We start from the raw sequence: 26,239 nt of genomic DNA on the forward strand, positions 1-26,239 counted from the left end.
TCTTGGTTAAGGAAGGTGCCAGTCGGAGTTGCCTCAGTGATAACCTTTTTATACAGGGGAATAACACAACAGAGGATTATCGATCCAACTACAAGGAGAGCAATCAGTACTAGACAAGCTTGTTGGAGGAATCCTTTAAGCCCACCCAACCAACCGGAAAAGAAAGATGTGTCTACTCCAGCATTAATTTTTAATTCTGCTGCTAACCCATTTATCTTTTTAAGGGCTATCATGGTCTTTCCATTTACCCCAGAGTTCTGAGGGATATAGGTACAACATTCCTCTCCCACCATCCCACAGACTCCTCCTTTTTCAGCTAAGATCATATCAAGGGCTAGTCAGTTTTGGAGGGTCATTCTAGTGTTAGGGCCTAACTCCTCAACCATACATTGGAAGGCATCACAGATAAAATTGACAAACCTTTGTTCACTGTAATATATGTAATTGATCCAATAAACATTTTTATTAATCTGCACTTGTGGATTAAAGAAGTAAAGCTAGCATAGATCTGGTTCTGGGCTTTAAATTGGTCAGGCACCCCACTTGGCACTCCAATGCCATCGACATATACTAATGGATCTTCTTCATAACTCATGTGGAGCTGATCGAGACTTCTCCTCTTTCTGGTATATTCATCAGATGTCTCCGGATCCCAAGGTAAAATCTTGAACTGCATAGCTAGTTTAACAAGGGTACATTGACCTATCCAGGCATTAGGCAACCTAGGATGGAGCTTACCATCTCCACATAACCAATAAATGTCGTACATGTACTGTGTATGATTAGCTAGCAAGTCAGTATCTAGGGAACTGTTCCCTTTGCAGAAACCTGTCTCGAAGACCCCTACTGGTGTACCTGTAGTGTCGTGGGAATTTTAGCAGGTATAATTATCAGCTAACACAGTTATGCCTCCTGGGACCTTTAGTTTGGGTGCTTCATGAATTAGTGGGACATAATCTGAACAATCAGTGGGCTTTAGACCCCTCAACAGATTCATAACACAGGCAGTAGTATTGTCATCAGGAAAAAACAATGCATGCGTGTATAGATGTGTATTCGCTGCAGCACAAGCAATACATCCTACAGAGATATTCTGGATTCGTACATTGTATCTTACCCATTCTAATCATAAATTTTTCCTTGGGGCTGTTTGTGTTTCTATGGAGAAAACTTCTAACACATATATAATACTGGATGATTCCCTCTACCACCCGTTGAGTCTCGGGGCACTTGACTACATTGCAGAAATCAAATCACCAGATATTTACCGGGGCCGTTAGATTTACCCAGAGAATAGTGGCACCGGAATTCTTATTTACAATAGGGGCTGGAAAGGTAGGGGCGAAGATGGCCCTCAGCCTCAGGACCAAAAACAACAGCTACATTTTCCTTCGATCACCACTGTGACTAAGCGCTGGTTCGGTCTCTTTTGCAGTGTGAAGCGTAGATCCAGGTGCTCTTTCCTTCAAGTTTTACTGACATAGCTTTTCACGACCATAAGACCACCAGACTTCAAATTGTGACAAATATCGGTTTCTGCTGAATCTGGAAGGGAAAAAGAAACTAAAACATGGGTGTTAGCAACATTTTTACTAAGCTGAATAGCATATTGAACAGCACGGTAAGTTTCTTCTGACAACTACTGAGACTGAAAATTTACAACTGAGAACCTAGCACCAAACAATATCTCGTATGGGGACAGGCCATGTTTTGCCTTAGGGGTAGTACGAATGTGTAAGAGCTCTGGCCATGGAGCCGTAGTCTCCTGCATCATTTTGGTCAATTGTCCCTTCAGTGTGCCGTTCAGCCTCTTAACTTTCCCACTAGATTGTGGAGAGTATGGAGGGCTACAGTGGATCCAAGCATTGTCAGAACCTCCTGATACACATGAGAAGAAAAGTCCGGGCCTTGGTCATTTTCAGCAACTTCTGAAACACCATATCTGCATATAACTCCCATCACCAGTTTCTTTGCTGTGATCTTTGCAGTCACGTTGGTAACGGGGAATACTTCTGGCCAACTGGAGAACATGTCGACAACCACCAGACAATATTCATACCTTCCAGACTTAGGCAACGTGTTGAGGTCCACCTGGAGCCTTTGGAAAGGATAGTCGGGCTTAGCAAGATGCTTCGGGGGTACACGTTGAAGTTGACCGGGATTGCAGGTCCGACAGATACCTCGATGTGTGGGCCCATGCGCCCACGTGGCAATAGCAGGGTACATCCGCTTAGGGAGACACACAAGTTGGTCCTTTTTCCAGCGACCATTGTCCATACGTGCTCCATCAGCTTTCCACTGCTTCACTTCTTCCTTTGGAGACATTCTCTGCATCGTCATTAAGCGGTCTTGCGGGGTCCGACAGAAAACCTCAGTCTGGCATAGATCATCAGGTTCCTGTAGAGTCAGTGTTTCTTGTAACTGTTTATGCTGAGAGCGTGTGGTCACCATAACTGGTATGGTCTGTTCAACGGGCAGAAGAGCAGCGGCTTTTGCTTGCATATCCGCAAAGGTGTTACTAACAGTCTGTGGCCTGTTCCATAGTACCGTGCTCCTTAACTTTGATAATGGCCACCTGGGTAGGTAATTCGATTGAGTCCATAAGGGTTTTAACAGCTTCAACATTCTTCACTGAGTCCCGGCGGTAGTAACAAACCCTCGATTGGCCCATAGGGCTCCGAAATCATGAGCAATACCAAATGCATACTGTGAGTCCGTGTATATATTAGCCCGCCTGTCTTTGGCCAAAGTACATGCAGTAGGCAGAGCCTGACGTTCTGCTTCTTGTGCTGACAATGAGGGAGGGAGGGAGTGCAGCTGCGGGCACTACAGTGTCTTCCGTAGTAACAGCGTATCCAGTGTGGAATCTGCCAAAATCATCACCATATTTTGAACAGTCTTTCAGGGCATTGTAGAGAGGTAGCATTATGCGGGATGCGTCCGGTATCCACTGACAACAATAAGTACATAATCCAAGAAAACGCTGGAGTTCAGTCTCATCCTTTTGTAGCTGACAGCTATTTTTTTTTCTTCTGTGAGGTGTCTGGCACCCTGAAGGAGACAGTAACCCAAAAATATCACTTGACCAAGGCAGAACCGAAGTTTTGAGGCCGAAACCCGACAGTTCAGATCTGCCAGATACTTGCGAAAACTAACAGTGGCAACAATGGCTTCCTGCTCTGTCTGTGCACACAACAAAAATACAAAAAAAAAATTACCGTACCCACATACTGAAGCAGCGTGACATAAGGATATTCTAACTGCCAGGGTTAGAGACACTATCCCCCCCCCCTTTTTTTTTTCTCAAACTGATCGGGAAAGGGCGTGCAAGATACACATCTCATTATACTCATCTGCATAGGGGTTATATAACATAAGGACCATTTGACCATCATCTTGGCTCACCAACTCTCTAGGTCTGCTCAGGTGCACTTATACATCCATCATATTATCTTTGTCTGTAAAATGGGAAATGTTTGTTCTCAGGGTCAGCCAATTATTTTAGCATAGCTAGCTAGTCAGAGGGCTTCCAGGGATAATACTCCTGTATCTGTCTTACACTACCTGATGTGGTTGGTTCTCTGGTGGTGGGGGTGACTAGAGGACCGGTTGGGGGTGACATGACATGCTGGTCTACAGCTCCTTCCCAAAAGGATTACTGTCAGCTTACTCCCAAAAGTTAATGTCCCCACTACCCACAATCCTCTGTCAGCTTCTTATATCACTACATGTGATCTTATCTGGACAGGATTCAGCGTAATTCACTTAGGTTGGGTTGCAGCACAGATTATACAAGCATTTCTCCAGTCTGAGTTTGTCTGACCGCAATGTTTACAAATCCATCTGTCTTGTCTTGGTCTGAGAATTAACATGGCGAGGGAGATTTCCAGACACAGGGTTAAAATGAATATTGGAGTATGAGACTGGATTTGTGTTGGGGAGGGGGGCTGGAGCTGGAGTCTAATGGGCCACTGATAAGGAACTAGCTGTGTCCTTGAAGCTGCTGTTCCTGCTCCTTGAAGCTGCGGTGGGGGCTACAGAGCGCAGCTGCTGATTTAGAATGGGTTAAGTTCTTCTGGAATCTTTGTACTACTTTTAATACATCGTCCGGATACCATATTTCACTTTAAACTTTCAATAATTCTTTCTAATTCAATACAACATTGTACTATTGCTTTAAACACAAATCTCTCAGCGCGTACTGAACCAAGGACAGAATATACACAGCTCCACCATATTCTTCAGCGCAGCTGCATGGCCCCCCTTTCTCTGGCCCGCAGCACAAAGAGAAGAAATCAGAAACAATTTGCGCAGGGGTTCACCCCTCCCATCAGCTATAAACACAGAGATAAGAATTTACAGCATTCCTCAACACAAAGAAGAAAGGCACAGCGCAGCTGTTTGACCCCTCCCATCGGGTGTCTCGGAAAACCACACAGAGTAACGAAATACAGCAGTTCTCAGACTTAATTAATTTCTACAAAACCTTCACACAACTCATGCCAGAACACCCTAGAAAAACTAATGATTGAGGTATTTTATAACCAAACACGGGCTCTGCATCCTTTCATCTTTCCTCTCCATCAACCTCTCAACATTCTTGACTGCCTTCTTGCCCTCCCGTGACTCTACTATTGTCTTGACTTCCACAGCATCCTCACTTAACTCGTGGGGCACGGACTTCTTCTGCTATAAGAGACGCAACATGACTCACAGAATACTACACCCTTCTGCAGCAGGCCGCTGACAGCGACAGCAACACTTGTGTCCTAAGCACGGAGCCTCACGTTCGACGTGCTATGAATAAAGAGCCTCGCGCTCAATATTTTTCCCTAACCTGAACACCAGTGATTACAGTCTGCCCTGTCACGATATTCTAAACATTGGGAGGCGGTCTCCTAGTGAAACCCCTCCACTGAGATTCTGGTGGTCCCCCCACTTGGGACGTCTTAATTACCAATGTGATTCTGGTGGTCCCCCCACTTGGGACGTCTTAATTACCAATGTGATTCTGGTGGTCCCCCCACTTGGGACGTCTTAATTACCAATGTGATTCTAGTGGTCCCCCCACTTGGGACGTCTTAATTACCAATGTGATTCTGGTGGTCCCCCCACTTGGGACGTCTTAATTACCAATGTGTACAATATCACAGAGGCTGCTTCTCCTATCCCTTTCTCTCAGCCGCCCCCAATCCACAACTTCTTCAATCTTTCACTCTATCACTACTAGACAATAGTCACGGGTAGGGTGGTTGAATGGAGTACAATGACCGGTGGAGGAGGTGTGGTGTACACGAGGACGCGCAGAGTGCGACGTCTCTCAGTTGCTGGTTCGAAGCGTGGCACGGGATCGCGCTCGGTCTCACCACTCGACCAGTCACTCCCCAGACCCAAGGAGACCACAGACTAACCAATAACGGCTGAAACACTAGCAAATGTGACACATACATAGTATGTGATCTCCACTTACCGTGTTTGGAGGGTGATCAGTCCTCGAGGTCAGCCACTACGGGTGTCGTCCACGGACGTCCAGGCATGGGTCCAGGGGGTCTCGGATCGCCGGCCACGCCCCACGTTGGTTGCGCCAAATTGTCAGGGTCGTCACGACAATACCCTTCATCCACCAGTCATTCCAAATCAGATTAAGAGCATGTTGGTACCGGATAAGAATGAGTCAGACACAATGCTGGTTCAAACTCATTGCATGCTCGTGTGTCCACACGTAGTTGGAACGTCACAGCAACTACTTTATTTTCTAATACACAACACTACATGATCAATTGGGGGAAGGTGTGCAGAGGGCGGGGATATGCAGGGTTTAAGCAATGTATCTAGTATTCAGTCCTTCTGGTTGGTCTGACGTCATATGATGGATCCTCCTTCCTCCACGTCACTTTAAGTTTCCATTTCTCCAGAAACGATACTTTAGCTTCAGAAACGAAAGTAGATTCTTGGCAAGAACAAAAACTAAGGCAAAGGTGAATACTGGCAGCCATCTTAAATACAATTACATATGCATTAGCAAGCATGAAGGAAAAACTTATTGTTTCACAGCATAAGAATATATAAAAGTACAAAAGTGTATAAAGACATATATTTTCATCTTGACACCCCGAAACACAGTATAATAGCCAAACCAGAATCTCGATTGCAGACACTGTGTTTCGGGGTACTGCCCCTCATCAGTGCAACGTGGAGATCTGGTTTGGCTGTGTGAGAGGCGTCCGACCGATATCCAAGAAGTATCGTTTCTCCTTGTGGAGATTGATATGCTAAGCATGCCGAGATGAGGAGACTTAAAGCCGCAATGCTCCTCTGGGAAATATGCTAATTATGCAAATTGTCTCTTCAGAGAGGAAGAGGACTAGAACTCTAGTGCCACCTATTGGAAGGTAGCAATCCTACAAGTCAATGTTGACCCTTTAACAAGCCTTGCCACAAGAACATGTAATACTGTATGGATAAGCAATATAATACAGACAAAAATTTGACAACTTGTTTTGAGAGTTATATACCACCAAAATGTATGCAAGAACATGTAATACTTTACGAATGAGTATTACAATGCCGAAAACAATTTTTTTGAGAGTTATATACCATAGAAATGTACCCAAGAAGATGTAATACTGTATGGATGAGCAATATAATACCGATACATTTTTGAACAATTGTTTTGAAGGTTACATATCACCAAAATGTACCCAAGAACACAAACTGTGTGGATGAGCAATATATATTACTGAAATTTTGAGGGAATGTTAGATACCAACAAAATGCACCCAAGAAGACATAATACACTATGGATAAGCAATATAATACCGCTCAATTAATGGAGGGTTATATACCCCAGAACATGCTTGTATACCCCAAAACATGTTATGCTCTATGGATTACTAATTTAATCCAGATACATTTAATGCTTTTTTGGAGTTTTATATACCACCGAAATTTACCCCAGAACATGTAATACTCTATGCATGAGTGATTGAATCCAGATACATTTAGGAACTTTTTTTGGAGGGTTAGATATCACAGAAATTTACCCCAGACCATGGAATAGTGTATGGGTGAGAAACTTAACACAGCCAATTGTTTTTTTTTTTTTTTTTTTTTTACCACCGTAATGTACCAATAATTGTGCTAAACTGTATGGATGACTATTTGAATCCATTATATTTGGAAAGTAAATGTTCTGAAAGATGTTTATGTACTTCTACACTCATAAAGATTTTGTAGAAAGTGCAAATCCCATAAAAATGATGAGGAAGGTTATTCAAAGACCCCTGAAAGACAACAATGGGAGGGCCGCTTTCAAATATTTTTATTTGTACTTCTTCACTCATAAAGGATTTGCTGCTGAATAACTGGAAGTCCGGGCGTATTATCATAAAAAAGTGTGGTTTTATTCAATGCGTTTCAAAGTTCTAAGACTTCTTCATCAGGAAATACCACAATTGAAACGCATTGAATAAAACCACACTTCTTTACGATAATACGCCCGGACTTCCAGTTATTCAGCAGCACAGAGTAAATCCACATTTACCCCATTTTTTAACTTGTTTTGAGTGTCATATAACACTAAAATGTACCACAAAACACATAATACTCAATATATCACACAATATATTCAATTTCTTCACACACAAACACAAAATAAAATAACGCCGCTATATATTTTGCAAGGGACTTCACAACTCTAATCCCTGTATACAGACTGTATTATGCCACTTTCCCTACTCCTGCAACTCTCTCCCTACCTAGACTAAATGCAGAATGCATGTGATACAAACAGCAAAGCAAACGATTAGCCCCTTGAAGGGCTGTTAGTATGATGGTTCAGTTTCAGCATCAGTATCAACACTACAGGATTCTGATTCACTATGCTGTGCATACACAGTCCTAGCACTCTCTCTCTCCAATACTAACTGTAACAGAGCTGTGCAATGGCGTCAGTGTGCAGAGTCGGTTCAGTTTCTCTTACTTTATTACATGCTGCATGCTGTTTAAAGTTCATGTTCAATGTAATAGGTAATAGTTAAATTAAGTATGTATTGAATGTATTTGCCACAGAGATAAAAACTGCATTACACATAACTACAAAAGAATAAACTTTGCTTTCGGTACCAATTTTTGACCCTACTATTCACTTGAATATTTGATACATACAGTGGGGAAAAAAGTATTTAGTCAGCCACCAATTGTGCAAATTCTCCCACTTTAAAGGTGAGAGAGGCCTGTAACTGACATCATAGGTAGACTACAACTATGAGAGTCAAAATGAGAAAACAAATCCAGAAAATCACCTTGTCTGATTTGACAAGATTTATTTTGCAAATTATGGTGAGAAATAAGTATTTGGTCACCTAAAATATGCAAGATTTCTGTCTCTCACAGACCTGTAACTTCTTTTTTTAAGAGGCTCCTCTGTCCTCCACTCATTACCTATAGTAATGGTATCTGTTTGAACATGTTATCAGTATAAAAGACACCTCAAACAGTCACACTTACAGGCCTCTGAGCTGAGTATCATTGGTGAATTTTCTATTGATATCATGCTTTACATATGGTATATTCCCTTTAAAAGTGGCATTTGTTGTATTTTGTGTCCCTGCATTACTTTTTAATCATGTTTTAACCAATATATTTCAAGAAATTTTGTAATTTTTATGGCATTTGCTTCCTTTTTCTTTTTGGTTTATATATTTATGGAAGTGCCACAATTCTAGGCTACTCTTTTTGGGTATATTATGACTCTACTAGTTGACAATATTGTCATGTTCCCAAACTTCCCTACGTTTTCCAACGCGATGCCTGACGTGATATCAAAGACCTTGTGTGGTGGCGTTTATATGGATGTTTTTGTGTTGATATTAATAGGTCAATTACGGTACTCTTTATTTTTGCTTTTAATTCAATTCAAAGTCAGCCTTTTTGTTTTTAGGTCCAATACACTGTGCTGATTCATTTCATAATATATTGTTTTAAGGGTCACAGCTATAGCATCAAATCGTCTGCTTCCCTTCACACAGCCAGGCAGTTAATGTAAAAACACTGTAGAAATCTGTATGCAGAAAACACTCCCAAGTAGCATAATTTAAATGCTATGACTGTATTCAGTCATGTGCTCTTTCTTACTTTGAGGCTCTTTAGTTAAGAGCAAGCATTACTTAAAGTCATAAACTTGCAGCTATTGCGTAGGCCTAGGCTGTCCCCCAAGCCTTTCCCTTTTTGCCCTCTTCTGTGATGATCTGCGGTTGTGGGTTGTAACATGCACATGGAGGTTTGTGCAACCCTCCTAAGAAATGCCTCCCCACACCATTACTGATCCACTGCCAAAACAGTCATGCTGAAGGATATTGCAGGCAGCAGAATGTTCTCCGCAGTGTCTCCAGACACTGTCACGTCTGTCACATGTGCTCAGTATGAATGTGCTCTCATCTGTGAAGAGCACAGTGCCCCAATGTCGAATCTGCCAATCTCGGTGTTCTCTGGCAAATACCAATTGCCCTGCATGGTGTTGGGCTTAGCCCAACACCCACTTGCGGACGTCGGACCCTCATACCACCCTCATGGAGTCTGTTTCTGAAACTTTAAACTGCACTGCTCCTCCTGTTCCTCTTTGCACAAAGGAGGAAGTAGTGGTCCTCTACTGGGTTGTTGCCCTCCTCCAGCCCCTCCACATCTCCTGGTGTACTGGCCTCTCTCCTGGTATCTGATCTATGCTCTGGACATTTTGCTGACAGACACAGCTAACCTTCTTGCATTGATGTGCCATCCTGGATGAACTGCACTACCTGAGCACCTTCTGTGGGTTGTGGATAATGCATCATGCTACTGTACAGTTCCTCTAGGGGTGAAAGCAATGACAAAATGCAAAAGTTACCAAAACAATAGCCAAAAAGGATGAGAACAGAGAAATTGTCTGTGCTCACTACCTGCTTAGCCACTCCTTTATAAGGATTGTCTTGCTAATTGCTCATTTCTACATGTTGTCTATGCCATTTGCACAAGAGCAGGAGAAATTGATTCACAATCAGTGTTGCTTCATAACTGAACAGGTTGATTTCACAGAAGTGTGATTGACTTGGAGTTACAATGTGTTGTTTAAGTTTTCCCTTTATTTTTTGTGCAGTGTATTTAGCAATGGACGTAAAAACCTTAATCCCTGCCTAGAGACTGTATTCAGCTATTCTCCCTGTTCCTGCAACTTTGTCTCCCTCACTAGGTTAAATTCAGAATGTATCTGATACAAACAGCAAGGCACAACATTTGCCCTTACAAGGACTGCTAACAAGATGGTTCAGCTTCAGCACCAATATCAACACTACAGGACTCCGATTGGTAAAACTGTGCATAGACACCCCTGGACAAACACTCCCCCTCCAATAACAACTGTCACAGAGCTGTGAATTGGCGTCAGTGTGCTGAGCCTGACAGCGCCTGTCCTTTTATAACCCCTGATTATGTCATACGGCCAGCCAATCTTCACAGCCAAAGAACACCATATAAAGAAAGAATAATTTACTCAATAAAACTTAACATTTAATCATTAACTCTATAACAAAAACTCATATGTTTGACCTTTCATTTCTTGCACGTAAGGGCCCATCAGGGCGATTTAGGGATTGCCTGCATTGAGCGGGGGCGCCATTGCGCAGGATACATAGGGTGCCAACCTCCGCGGCAAGGTAGGGGACAGATAGTCGTTTATTAGGGATTTAGTGCACCCTGTATCTTATTTTCTTGTGTCAAACAACTGGCACTGGTCTAAGGTCGTATGTGGTATGAGTTTTTATTATAGAGTTAATGATTAAATGTTAAGTTTTATTGAGTAAATTATTCTTTCTTTATATTGTGTTCTTTGGCTGTGAATTTTGATAATTGTGGCACCTTCATTTCATGTTCTGTGATATACATACGGCCAGCCAATCACAGTAATGCCACTATTAAGATGGCTATGACAATCCCTGCATGCCTATTAGCTGTATAAAATTTGCCAAACATGCTGAGCTGGGATTCGAGTTTGAAATTGAACACCGGCTAATGCTCACCGAGTACTGAGCACTTCCAAGCGCCCAGATGCTCGAGTGACATCAGATTATCACTGAGCACGTTCGCTCATCCCTAATTGCTACCCTTTTGCTTGTCAATGTATACACTAACAGACCATGTGATGCTTAGATTGCATACAGGTGATCTTCCTTTCACTAAACATAACTTATGAAGGTAATTGCTTGCATCAGAAATTTTTAAATTTCATAGAAAAAGGGATGAAAACATATGCACATTCCAATTTTTAATTATTTGATCCCATAAATTGAAATTATACCTAAATTTTTCTCACTTCACCAACTTAGACTATTTAGTGCTGATGCAACCCACACAAATCCAATTACAAAATTATTTAAACACAGGTAGTAATGTTGCAAAATAGGTAAAAAGCCTTGGGGGTGAATACTTTTGCAAGGCAATGTAGTATGGAGAGACTGAGGTACACTTGGACTTATGAACTATTCCATTGTGTAGCTGGACTAGTGTTCATTTCATCTTTATATCAGAATTATATAGCTACTCTGAAATGGATTATCAATGCTTCATCAAGCCTTAGAGATTTAATAATGTAAGAAAAAAAAACCATACGAATAATAAACGTATATGTTTGCAGGTAGAAAAATAAAAATAACTAAAATAATGTGATTGCATAAATATGCGCACACATAAACTACTACTTTGTGGATGTATCTTTTGAATTAATGACTGCATTCTGTCTTTTTTCTATCAGCATGGCACACCTTCAATTGTCAATCTTTGCCCACTCTTCTTTGCAGTACCACTCCAAATGTGACAGATTGCGAGGGCATCTTCTTAGTACAACCTCTTTCAGGTCAACTCACGGATTGTCAATTTAATCCTGGCCTGGGCTCTGGATGGATCATTCCAAAACTTTGATCCTCTTCTGGCTAAGCCATTATATTATTTTGTTGATTTGGATATATGCCTAGAGTCATTGGCAAGCTGAAAAGTTGAATTCATCTTCAGCTTTTAAGCAGAGGCCAGAAAGTTTTGTTGTAAAATTGACTACTATTTGGAATCTACTATATAATTGTCTAAAGGTCACTTTCGTCTTTCTGTCTGTCTGTCCTTCTGTCTTTCTGTCACGGATATTCATTGGTCGCGGCCTCTGTCTGTCATGGAATTCAAGTCGATGATTGGTCGTGGCAAAACACTCACAACCATTGCCACAACCAATCAGCGACAGGCGCAGTCCGGCGGCAACATGGCCGCTCCTTCCTCCCCGCAGTCAGTGCCCGCTCCATACTCCCCTCCAGTCAGCGCTCACACAGGGTTAATGGCAGCGCTAATGGACCGCGTTATGCCGCTGTGTAACGCACTCCATTAACGCTGCAATTAACCCTGTGTAACCAACTTTTTTACTATTGATGCTGCCTATGCAGCCTCAATATTAAAAAGATCTAATGTTAAAAATAATTAAAAAAAAAATAAAAAATCATCATATACTCACCTTCCGGCGCCTTTCCCGCTCCTCACGACGCTCCGGTGACCAGTCCATGCATTGCGATCTCGCGAGATGATGACGTAGCGGTCTCACGAGACCGCAATGCACTCTTGAGACCGGAGCGCGCGAGAAGCGTCGGTAAATGCTTCCTGGATCCAGGGGCCAAAGGAAGGTGAGTATAGTTCAACTTTTAGTGTGGTTCAGCCACACTATCTCAGCAAATAAATACTGATTTTTAATTTGGTAACAGGTGACTGACAGGTGTCTGGGCCTAGGGTTGTGAAACAGAGGGGAAGGGTACATCTAACATGAGTGAGAAAAAGCTAGATCGTGGTGGAAGGGGGAATAGTGTTATGGCTGGCAATCAGGCAACACAGCGTGCAGTAATCAGCGCACATACAGAGATCTGGCAATAACCAAAAACAATAGGACGAGCTCTGAGACGTGGAATCTCTGTAGACTGCAGTACCTGATCTATCCTCACACAACTATAAGCAGCAGTGGATTGCGCCTATCAACTACCTATGCAACTCGGCACTGCCTGAGGAGCTGACTAGCCTGAAGATAGAAATACAAGCCTGACTTACCTCAGAGAAATACCCCAAAGGAATAGGCAGCCCCCCACATATAATGACTGTTAGCAAGATGAAAAGACAAACGTAGGAATGAAATAGATTCAGCAAAGTGAGGCCCGATATTCTAGACAGAGCGAGGATAGCAAAGAGAACTATGCAGTCTACAAAAAACCCTAAAACGAAAACCACGCAAAGGGGCAAAAAGACCCACCGTGCCGAACTAACAGCACGGCGGTGCACCCCTCTGCTTCTCAGAGCTTCCAGCAAAAGACAATAGCAAGCTGGACAGAAAAAAACAGAAAACAAACTAGAAGCACTTATCTAGCAGAGCAGCAGGCCCAAGGAAAGATGCAGTAGCTCAGATCCAACACTGGAACATTGACAAGGAGCAAGGAAGACAGACTCAGGTGGAGCTAAATAGCAAGGCAGCCAACGAGCTCACCAAAACACCTGAGGGAGGAAGCCCAGAGACTGCAATACCACTTGTGACCACAGAAGTGAACTCAGCCACAGAATTCACAACAGTACCCCCCCCTTGAGGAGGGGTCACCGAACCCTCACCAGAACCCCCAGGCCGACCAGGATGAGCCACATGAAAGGCACGAACAAGATCTGGGGCATGGACATCAGAGGCAAAAACCCAGGAATTATCTTCCTGAGCATAACCCTTCCATTTGACCAGATACTGGAGTTTCCGTCTAGAGACACGAGAATCCAAAATCTTCTCCACAATATACTCCAATTCCCCCTCCACCAAAACAAGGGCAGGAGGCTCCACAGATGGAACCATAGGTGCCACGTATCTCCTCAACAACGACCTATGGAATACATTATGTATGGAAAAGGAGTCTGGGAGGGTCAGACGAAAAGACACCGGATTGAGAATCTCAGAAATCCTATACGGACCAATAAAACGAGGTTTAAATTTAGGAGAGGAAACCTTCATAGGAATATGACGAGAAGATAACCAAACCAAATCCCCAACACGAAGTCGGGGTCCCACACGGCGTCTGCGATTAGCGAAAAGCTGAGCCTTCTCCTGGGACAAGGTCAAATTGTCCACTACCTGAATCCAGATCTGCTGCAACCTGTCCACCACAGAATCCACACCAGGACAGTCCGAAGACTCAACCTGTCCTGAAGAGAAACGAGGATGGAACCCAGAATTGCAGAAAAATGGAGAGACCAAGGTAGCCGAGCTGGCCCGATTATTAAGGGCGAACTCAGCCAACGGCAAAAATGACACCCAATCATCCTGGTCAGCGGAAACAAAACATCTCAGATATGTTTCCAAGGTCTGATTGGTTCGTTCGGTCTGGCCATTAGTCTGAGGATGGAAGGCCGAGGAGAAAGATAGGTCAATGCCCATCCTACCACAAAAGGCTCGCCAGAACCTCGAGACAAACTGGGAACCTCTGTCAGAAACAATATTCTCAGGAATGCCATGTAAACGAACCACATGCTGGAAGAACAAAGGCACCAAATCAGAGGAGGAAGGCAATTTAACCAAGGGCACCAGATGGACCATTTTAGAAAAGCGATCACAGACCACCCAAATGACCGACATTTTTTGAGAAACGGGAAGGTCAGAAATGAAATCCATCGAAATATGTGTCCAAGGCCTCTTCGGGACCGGCAAGGGCAAAAGCAACCCACTGGCACGTGAACAGCAGGGCTTAGCCCTAGCACAAATTCCACAGGACTGCACAAAAGCACGCACATCCCGTGACAGAGATGGCCACCAGAAGGATCTAGCAACCAACTCCCTGGTACCAAAGATTCCTGGATGACCGGCCAGCACCGAACAATGAAGTTCAGAGATACTAGTCCACCTATCAGGGACGAACAGTTTCTCGGCCGGACAACGATCAGGTTTATTAGCCTGAAATTTCTGCAACACTCTCTGCAAATCAGGGGAGATGGCAGACACAATGACTCCTTCCTTGAGGATACTCGCCGGCTCAGATAACCCCGGAGAGTCGGGCACAAAACTCCTAGACAGAGCATCCGCCTTCACATTTTTAGAGCCCGGAAGGTATGAAATCACAAAATCAAAACGAGCAAAAAATAACGACCAACGGGCCTGTCTAGGATTCAAGCGCTTGGCAGACTCGAGATAAGTCAAGTTCTTATGATCAGTCAATACCACCACGCGATGCTTAGCACCCTCAAGCCAATGACGCCACTCCTCGAATGCCCACTTCATGGCCAGCAACTCTCGGTTGCCCACATCATAATTACGCTCAGCAGCAGAAAATTTCCTGGAAAAGAAAGCACATGGTTTGAACACTGAGCAACCAGAACCTCTCTGTGACAAAACCGCCCCTGCACCAATCTCAGAAGCATCAACCTCGACCTGGAACGGAAGAGAAACATCAGGTTGACACAACACAGGGGCACAGCAAAAACGACGCTTCAACTCCTGAAAAGCTTCCACGGCAGCAGAAGACCAATTAACCAAATCAGCACCCTTCTTGGTCAAATCGGTCAATGGTCTGGCAATGCTAGAAAAATTACAGATGAAGCGACGATAAAAATTAGCAAAGCCCAGGAATTTCTGCAGACTTTTTAGAGATGTCGGCTGAGTCCAATCCTGGATGGCCTGAACCTTAACCGGATCCATCTCGATAGTAGAAGGGGAAAAGATGAACCCCAAAAATGAAACTTTCTGCACACCGAAGAGACACTTTGATCCCTTCACGAACAAGGAATTAGCACGCAGTACCTGGAAAACCATTCTGACTTGCTTCACATGAGACTCCCAATCATCTGAGAAGATCAAAATGTCATCCAAGTAAACAATCAAGAATTTATCCAGATACTCACGGAAAATGTCATGCATAAAAGACTGAAAAACAGATGGAGCATTGGCAAGTCCGAACGGCATCACCAGATACTCAAAATGACCCTCGGGCGTATTAAATGCCGTTTTCCATTCATCTCCCTGCCTGATTCTCACCAGATTATACGCACCACGAAGATCAATCTTAGTAAACCAACTAGCCCCCTTAATCCGAGCAAACAAGTCAGAAATCAATGGCAAGGGATACTGAAACTTAACAGTGATCTTATTAAGAAGGCGGTAATCAATACACGGTCTTAGCGAACCATCCTTCTTGGCTACAAAAAAGAACCCTGCTCCCAATGGTGACGACGATGGGCGAATATGTCCCTTCTCCAGGGACTCCTTCACATAACTGCGCATAGCGGTGTGTTCAGGTACGGACAAATTAAATAAACGACCCTTAGGGAATTTACTACCAGGAATCAAATCGATAGCACAATCACAATTCCTATGCGGAGGTAGGGCATCAGACTTGGACTCTTCAAATACATCCTGAAAGTCCGACAAGAACTCTGGGATGTCAGAAGGAATGGATGACGAAATAGACAAAAATGGAACATCACCATGTACTCCCTGACAACCCCAGCTGGTTACCGACATAGAGTTCCAATCCAATACTGGATTATGGGTTTGTAGCCATGGCAACCCCAACACGACCACATCATGCAAATTATGCAGTACCAGAAAGCGAATAACTTCCTGATGTGCAGGAGCCATGCACATGGTCAGCTGGGCCCAGTACTGAGGCTTATTCTTGGCCAAAGGTGTAGCATCAATTCCTCTCAACGGAATAGGACACCGCAAAGGCTCCAAGAAAAATCCACAACGTTTAGCATAATCCAAATCCATCAGATTCAGGGCAGCGCCTGAATCCACAAACGCCATGAAAGAATACGATGACAAAGAGCACATTAAGGTAATGGACAAAAGGAATTTGGACTGTACAGTACCAATAACGGCAGAGCTATCGAACCGCCTAGTGCGTTTAGGACAATTAGAAATAGCATGAGTAGAATCACCACAATAGAAACACAGTCTGTTCAGACGTCTGTGTTCTTGCCGTTCTACTTTAGTCATAGTCCTGTCGCACTGCATAGGCTCAGGTTTACTCTCAGGCAGTACCGCCAGATGGTGCACAGATTTACGCTCGCGCAAGCGACGACCGATCTGAATGGCCAAGGACATAGACTCATTCAAACCAGCAGGCATAGGAAATCCCACCATTACATCCTTAAGAGCTTCAGAGAGACCCTTTCTGAACAAAGCCGCTAGTGCAGATTCATTCCACAGAGTGAGTACTGACCATTTCCTAAATTTCTGACAATATACTTCTACATCATCCTGACCCTGGCATAAAGCCAGCAGATTTTTCTCAGCCTGATCCACTGAATTAGGCTCATCGTAAAGCAATCCGAGCGCCAGGAAAAATGCATCAACATTACTCAATGCAGAATCTCCTGGTGCAAGAGAAAACGCCCAGTCCTGTGGGTCGCCGCGCAAAAAAGAAATAATAATCAAAACCTGTTGAATAGGATTACCAGAAGAATGAGGTTTCAAGGCCAAAAATAGCTTACAATTATTTCTGAAGCTCAGGAACTTAGTTCTGTCACCAAAAAACAAATCAGGAATCGGAATTCTTGGTTCTAGCATCGATTTCTGATCAATAGTATCTTGAATCTTTTGTACATTTACAACGAGATTATCCATTGAGGAGCACAGAGCCTGAATATCCATGTCCACAGCTGTGTCCTGAAGCACTCTAATGTCTAGGGGAAAAAAAAGACTGAAGACAGAGCTAAGAAAAAAAAATGATGTCAGGATTTCTTTTTTCCCTCTATTGGGAATCATTAGGGTGGCTCCTTGTACTGTTATGGCTGGCAATCAGGCAACACAGCGTGCAGTAATCAGCGCACATACAGAGATCTGGCAATAACCAAAAACAATAGGACGAGCTCTGAGACGTGGAATCTCTGTAGACTGCAGTACCTGATCTATCCTCACACAACTATAAGCAGCAGTGGATTGCGCCTATCAACTACCTATGCAACTCGGCACTGCCTGAGGAGCTGACTAGCCTGAAGATAGAAATACAAGCCTGACTTACCTCAGAGAAATACCCCAAAGGAATAGGCAGCCCCCCACATATAATGACTGTTAGCAAGATGAAAAGACAAACGTAGGAATGAAATAGATTCAGCAAAGTGAGGCCCGATATTCTAGACAGAGCGAGGATAGCAAAGAGAACTATGCAGTCTACAAAAAACCCTAAAACGAAAACCACGCAAAGGGGCAAAAAGACCCACCGTGCCGAACTAACAGCACGGCGGTGCACCCCTCTGCTTCTCAGAGCTTCCAGCAAAAGACAATAGCAAGCTGGACAGAAAAAAACAGAAAACAAACTAGAAGCACTTATCTAGCAGAGCAGCAGGCCCAAGGAAAGATGCAGTAGCTCAGATCCAACACTGGAACATTGACAAGGAGCAAGGAAGACAGACTCAGGTGGAGCTAAATAGCAAGGCAGCCAACGAGCTCACCAAAACACCTGAGGGAGGAAGCCCAGAGACTGCAATACCACTTGTGACCACAGAAGTGAACTCAGCCACAGAATTCACAACAGAATAGGCTTGGTGTTTGACGTGTAAATGGGTTAGATCAGACCTGGGCAAGATGCGGCCCGCGGGCCGCATCCGGCCCGCCTGATGTTTTTAAACGGCCCACCAGCTAGCTGTCACTTCTGACAGCCGCCCCCGGCACCGCTCGGCCAACCGCCAGATGCTTCTGAGGAGGACCGCTGGCGGCTGGAGTGAAGGCCCCGAGCTCATATGCATCGGCCCTGTACGTCACGTGCAATGTGAGCAGCAGAGCCGGGTTGATCACCTGTTTATCGGTGGCGGCAGCCATCTTCCTGAGGCCGCGCATGCGCAGATGGAGTGCTCTGCTTCACGGGGCTTCAGGAAAATGGCCGCAGGAGGCCGCACGTGCGCAGATGGAGATCGCGGTGGCCATTTTCCTGAAGTCAAGTTTGCAGATTTAGATCTCGGCTTCAGGAAAATGGCCGCCGCGATCTCCATCTGCGCATGCGCGGCCTCCCGCAGCCATTTTCCTGAAGCCCCGTGAAGCAGAGCACTCCATCTGCGCACGCACGGCCTCGGGAAGATGGCCGCCGCCACCGATATTCAACCCGGCTCTCTGCTGCTCACATTGCATTCCGGGCCACTGCGTCGCCTCACCAGTGGAAGGGACCCTGCGCACGCCACACCGCACCTCTGCCGCCGCACCTATGCTGTCGCCACACCACTGCTGCATCCCCCCCATGGACACCAGGTCGTGGCGTCGCCCACCTAAGCAGGAAGGGACCCTGCTCAGGTGCACGCCACACCGCATCACCCCACCTCTGCTGACACCATGCCTCCTGTGACCCTGCTCTGCCACCGCCAGCCCCCAGGTAAGATACTGTAAATTCGGACAATAAGACGGACCCCCATCTTATAAAAAATCTTTTTTTCTGCAATTTTCACCCCAAATTTGGGGTGCGTCTTATAGTCCGAAAAATACAGTAATTATATTAGTCCAGCCCTCTAAAACCATCCCAATTTCTCATGCGGCCCCATGGCAAAATTAATTGCCCACCCCTGGGTTAGATACCCTGCGAAAATAGGGCGCCCCCGAAAGTAAGGCATGCTAGGGGGAGCACTGTGCCTTCTAATATAAGGTAACCCCCCCCAAAAAAAAATAAGGCATACCTTGTTCTGTGCATGGGGCATGCAGTTGTGTCTCGCTCCCGCTGTCCGGTGCCCGCCACTGCAGCCGCGCTGTTCGCAAGAGTTAATTACAGCCTCGGAGCTGTGTGCCGATCTCTGCCCATGAGCCCTGCACCAATCACAGCACAGGAAACATGGGCCAGCTGACATCATCCATAGCCTGTTCCTGGGCTGTGATTGGCCCAGGGCTCCTGCGCTCTGATTGGCCTAGGGCTCATTTAAGGACAGTGCTATTGCTAGACATGAGAAATATGGGCCAATGATTCTGAAAGAAATGGAGTCACAAGAAATTCCACAGGGACTTCAGAGTTTGGATTGTTATGATGATGTTCCAGAAGATGATGACATGGTTGTCATTGAATAAATCTTGTTTTGTGTTATTAAATATTGAGATCAGTAAATGAACCATTGTTTGTTGTTTTACATGTTGTACTTGGAAATACCGTAATTATAGGTAGTAACAAGAAATTCTTGAAACGATTCACAATTTATTTGTTTCTACTGTTTTGTGATGACTACTTTTCAGCATACGCTGGTATGTTAATAAATGTTAATTTTTTTGTTCAAAAAGAATTTGTCAATTCTTTTTCTTGAGAAAATAAGACACCCCCCCTGAAAATAAGACATGGCACAACTTTCGGAGCAAAAATTAATATAAGATGGTGTCTTATTTTCGGGGAAACAGGGTAGTAATGTTACTGAAAGCTCTACTAAACAAACACCATCTTGTCTTATCCAGAAACAACTGACAACATCAGCTACTGGATGGCTGCTCAACTCCCTTTATTTGGTAGCCGCACAAGTATACCTTGTAGATGAAGGCTAGGAAGAGCATGTGCTCCAGTGGATGGCAAGCAGTGCATTAAGCAGTCTCTCCTCCTCTTCCTCCACCACCTTAACATCACACACAGTACAGCCCTCAGATGTGGCAACCCAATTACCTTTGTTTCCCAACATTACACAACTATCCAACCGCCCAAGTGACTGTGGGGACCCACAGATGGGAGAGTCTGCAGAGCTGTTCACACATTCAATTCCCTGGTCAAGAGAGCTCCAAAAGTTCAAAGACTCAAGAGGATGAAACCATCTGCACCGATGCCTAAAATGTTTTTTTTGTTGGACCCAGGGCCGGACGAAGTAGGGTTTGAGTAGAATCCATACCCTCGTCACAAGACATTAACCCCCAGTAATGGAGATGATTCTGATGAGACTCAGATACCTGAGGTACACGCGTACTGCACTGTGCTGTCAGGGCAGGAAGAGGAGGGGTGTGACTCTCAGGGCCAGGAATGGGAGAAGATAGATGATGACGATAAGGTTGTAGATCCCACTTGGTGTGATCCCACAGGCACGCAGCTGAATAGCTCAGCAGAGAAGGTGGAGGAGGAGGTAGTCGAGGAGGTTACATTGTGGCTTGCTGCACAAACATGAATTGATTCAACCACACTAAAATGTGGAATAGCGAGCCTTCACAACTACTGCCCATTCCATCAACCACGTCTGCTGCTTCTTTCTCCTCCGTAACCATGGCAAGAGTTCTCACACAGGTCTCTGGCCACAGAACCTCCACTTGTCTACCCCTACAGTCGGGGTGAGTGAGAACCCATCAGCTGTTACAGAAGAGGAGATGCCTGCTGTTTTTGTTTCACCGAGTACACCACATCCTTCTCAATCCACCATAAGATCTCTGCCTGCACCTTACAATCCAGCAGTCTGTCGTGTTCACCCTACTCCACCCTCTCTCAGCACAACAGCCAGCCCTCAGTTGTGGTTACATAAAAGAATGTTTCCTCCTATACATGCCAAAGCTAAGAGATTGAACTCCACCATCTCCAAACTGTTGGCCATGGAAATGCTGCCTTTACTGCCTGGTGGATGCAGATGGTTTCCATTACTTTCTTAGAAAACTATTTCTACTCTGGGGAAATTGATGCCACTTTACTGGTGTATGGCAATAATTGTTTGAAAAGTAGAGACTACAACTTGGGTCTCCGTTTGGTGGGTTGCCTGTAGTGGAAGGGGTGTCAGAGCCCCATTATACTATTTCTACTCTGGGGAAATTGATGTCACTTTAGTGGTCTGCCTCTAATTTTTTTAATGTTTCAACTGCAAGTTGGGTCTCCTTCATGTGTGTTGCCTAGAGCAGATTGGTAGACATGCACTTACTTTCAGTCAACTACCTGTGTTACTAATCTATCCTTAAATTTTTGTAACATCAGTGGTCTACCAAGCTGATATTTGGGCCACCTGAGTGTGACTGAGCAACAAAAACAGTTTGAGCTGTTTCATCAGGTATCAGGACTCCCAGTACTGCAGGCTTACACCTATTCCTCACTCACCTTGCCTTAATTTAATCTTAAATTCAAAGTTCTAAATGCTGGCCCAGAACCTGATACCTCATGCATGGCCCATGGCTGACTACTGCTGTGCCATTATCAAAGTTCTACTGTGGGTCAATTGATGCCACTTTTCTTGGTGTCTGCCCTTAATTGTTGTAAATGTTTGGACTCCAAGATGGGTCTCCTTCATGCATGTTGAATTTGGCAGAGCTCTCAGAGCGCCAGGCAAGCACCTGCCACTCATCAACCTGTTACTGGTCAATGTTTAGGCTAGAAATGTTGGTCCAAACCCTGTGATAGGCCCTGTTCCATGCTGCGTAATTATACTATTTGTACTCTGGGTCAATTGATGTCACTTTTCCTGGTGTCTGCCCCTAGTCTGAGCTGTTTTGGCAGCTCCCCATCCCCCCCCCCCCCCCCCGGAAGGTGCTGTTTATGCATTTGGTTTTGCCTGACATTGAATTCAATGGTTTTCGGGTACGTTCGACGAACCGTTTGGAGAACATGTTTGGTGAACATCGGGACATTTGCCCAACTGTACCAAATCTTGAAAGGTTCGCTCATCTCTATTCCATTTGTGATGCGCAGTGTTGACTTTGCACCAATCATACCTTTTGGAATTATAGCCTAAGGGCATGTGCACACAATCAGTAAATGCTGCAGGTTGGATGCTGCGTACTTGCGCAGAGTCCAACCCACAGCGTCCAGATGATACAGCATAGTGGATGGGATTTCAAGAAATCCCATGTCCACTATGCATACAGACACGCCCGCGGCTCACCTGCGGAGTCGGACATGCTGCACAATGCTGGGAGAGAGGGACAAGGGTTACCACGCTGAGAATGTGTAGCTGGAAATTTGGCCCAGAGTTCCTCCTGAGGGTGCCATTTACACTGGTGATCACAGGAAGGTAGACAAAAAGTGGGGAAAGATTCTAGCATGAAGATCCAGGGATAAAATGGATTCTTTATTCAAACATAGTTAAAACATTAAAAGGCGAGGCTTTGCACCAGACATGTTTCAGGTGTATACACACAACCTTAGTCATAGGCTAACTATGTAGAAAAAAAGATATATTCAGCTCACCCTTTAGATGAATTTCTTTATGAGTCCAGGAAATCTTGAGCACGGATTCGCATCTCACATAGAAAATAGGATCAAAAGCTCCCCCTGGTGGCCTGGAGTCTGAATGTGTTGCATGCTTGTGTTTATCTAATTACAGTTATCCCTTCTTGCCTCCAAAGTAACATCACTCTCCCCATGAGGAAAGCAATGCTACTGTGATGACCAGGACCCTGGGGCGCCACACTCCCCCACCGTTAAATTCAGTACTCCCGGACTGGGAAAAGAAGAACAACAATATTTTGGCAAAAAGACATACAATTTTTTAAGTGCTATAAAACATGTAAACCAAATTAATAATGGAACTGGAGCTTCCCTTTATGGGAGGTGCGAACACTTGAACGTTACAGGAACATATTTACATTGTAGGCCTACTTTTAAGAATAGAGCAATTTAATAGAACAGTACAATAATTAACTATGAAAAGCTGTATTACCTGCTACGGGTATACTATCCCTTAAGGCTTCAAGTACAAGGCAAACTTTATCTTTATTCAAAGTGCAGAAATTTTCTAGCAACGAAGAAGTGCAACATCTAACATTTTTAATGCTTTCTGCACACAACACTATCTAGCTTCAAGTTTGAATTTTATTCTTATTCAATACATTAACTCACTAATATACTAACTAACTGGCATAAAGTACATTTCTAACTAACATTGGATAGTGATTCAGCAAAGTGCATCAAATTAACATTCCCTTTAAGGGTGCAAACAAGTCTCTTAATACTGAGGTAGTGCAATTTAATACTCAAGTCAATCAATAACTTTATAACAGCAGCAACGATGCGAGGGACTCGTCATTAACCCCCAACGTTGGACTTGGGCAGGCTACAGGGCGAGTATCCAGACCTGGAATCCTGTCACGCCTAACGGGTTTTTCTTCAGGTCTCTATAAAACAAACCAACTAGCACAGTAATGTTAGAAGCAGTCTTTTTAAAAGCTCCTTTGTAAAACCAGTTGGAAGCACTTTTAAGAAGGTGCAAACTATTTACAAATGGAAAGTTCCTGATCATGCACAGTTCATGATTCACAGTTCTGTAAACGATCAAACTTGATGATGAACGGTAAACGATTACCTGGCCAGGTGAAACAAAACTTTTAAACAATTAACTTTGAACAGTCAGGGTTCTTTTACTTTGATTTTGGCAGTTTCCAGGGTAGTACCTGCGGATTTGGGTGGTTGCTAGGCATCACGTAACTGCCAGATATTTGGTCTTCTCGCATAATCAAATCACGTCCTGTAATAAGGGTCTGTGTGGCTTGAGTACGTGTGAGAACTGGTGAGGATGCCACTGCTGTTTTGGTGGTGGTGCAAGCAGGGGTTACAGTGGGAGTGGTAGTGGTGGTAGCTACTTTAGCACTAGGGGGCACTGTTAATATCTTCAGCTTAACCGGCTTTGGGGCAGTGTCTCTGCATCTGTGCACATTTAGAGAGTACCACCCTTTATCACCTAGGTGCCTAGTGTAAGTTACGCGGTCACCGTGGTAAAGATCCCTGTCCACGTGTCCTTCGCAGAGGTGGGACTCCACATCCCTCCTGTTAACAAAGATCTCAGTGTAGAGACTGGACTCCTTTATAAAACCCCAGCCTCCTTTCAGTCTAAAGGCTACCACTGTGCCCTGCTTCAGCGGGGCCTGGCTGGTATAGCGGTCCTTGCGGGCCTGTGCCTTGGCACATAAGTCCCTCTGGTCAAAGGCTTTGCCCCTGGCCTGGTATTCCTCCTCCTTAGCATCCCATTTGCGGGCGAGTTGCTGCTGGTATTCATCCCAGCTTAGGACTTCCAGAGTCTCTCCTTCCTTCTTAGTTGTCCCGGGGAACCTCATAAGGTCTGGTCCAGGATTTACCCAGCAGTAAACGGTTTTCTCCGCATAAATTTCACCTGGCAAAGTGGTAAGCTGGATTGGGGCCTTCATGAAGCTCTCCATTGCCATGGCCTGGTCCCATTCCCTTAAGATCTGGAGTCGGGCAGACCAATAACGGGGTGGTGCAGCTACGTGGCCAACTAAAAGGTCTTTGGCTACCAGGGCAGGGTTGTCGTTCTTACCTTCCACAGCATCTCTGGTGCCGGTGCTCCTCTGGTGTCAGTTGCTGTTGGATGGGGCGCGGCTCCTGCAGTTCCCCCGCTGGCATCGCCCTGGAACGTGGTTTCCGTGTCCAGCTGCATCCCCAGGAGCTGGTCGATTAAATCCTCTACTCCGATCTGCAGGAGGTCATGGACGTCAGGTGCTGGCTTACCTCGGCTTCCTTCCAGGTTGCTGGGGAGTCCTCCGCTTCCACCCCACACTCTGGTTCCGGGCTGCTGGCCATGGCGTCCTCCACGTGGCTCTCTGCATCCAGGTCTTTCCCGCTCCCTCCTTCGAGGGAGGAACCTCTTCTTTCTCTTCCTTCCGCCATTCAGGATCAGGAGGCGGATCTCTGTAGCTGATGGACATGTCCGCATGGTACAGTAATAAGATGGCGCACTTGTCTTTTTCAGCGCTTCTTTTGGCGCTATAACGGCAGCAATTTTAGCGGTATTTCACAGTGCACAGTCTCAATAAATCACAGTTTAGGCACAGTCTTGTAGGCACATATGACCCAATTTGCTAGGTCAGTTGATCCTGTTCGTGACACCAAGATGAGTTGCCCTGCCAGGGCCGTGGGGTACTCGGTACCGGGTCCTGAAATCACAGGGGGATGTCACGGTGGTGACCCGGTCCGTGGCCCAGGGCGCCCATGTAAAAGGGGAAAGATCTTTTAAGGGAATAAAGTTTATGTTCGTGATGCCACCTGTGGTATTTGGTCAGTGGGGATCAACGCTGCTTTAAGGGGTCCTCCGGGGTGATGTTATGGCAACTAGATAGCATAACTTCCCACAGGTGCAGTATATCCCCAGGGCTCCCGGTGTGTAGATGGAAGATGGTGAATGGCGCAGTAAGGAATGAGGACACTAGTTTGCAGTCTCTTTGGCTGCCTGAAGACTTCAGTAAGCAAGGTACAGTCCAGGGCACTAGATCACAGGGCAGGCAGGGTCCGGCCGGCTTGGAGACAAGTTAGGAGTCCCCTTATCCAGGTGGAAATCAAAGCCTTCCTCTAGC

Source organism: Ranitomeya imitator, chromosome 3 (genome assembly GCF_032444005.1).
Source record: "Ranitomeya imitator isolate aRanImi1 chromosome 3, aRanImi1.pri, whole genome shotgun sequence".
In the NCBI taxonomy this organism is placed as follows: Eukaryota; Metazoa; Chordata; class Amphibia; order Anura; family Dendrobatidae; genus Ranitomeya; species Ranitomeya imitator.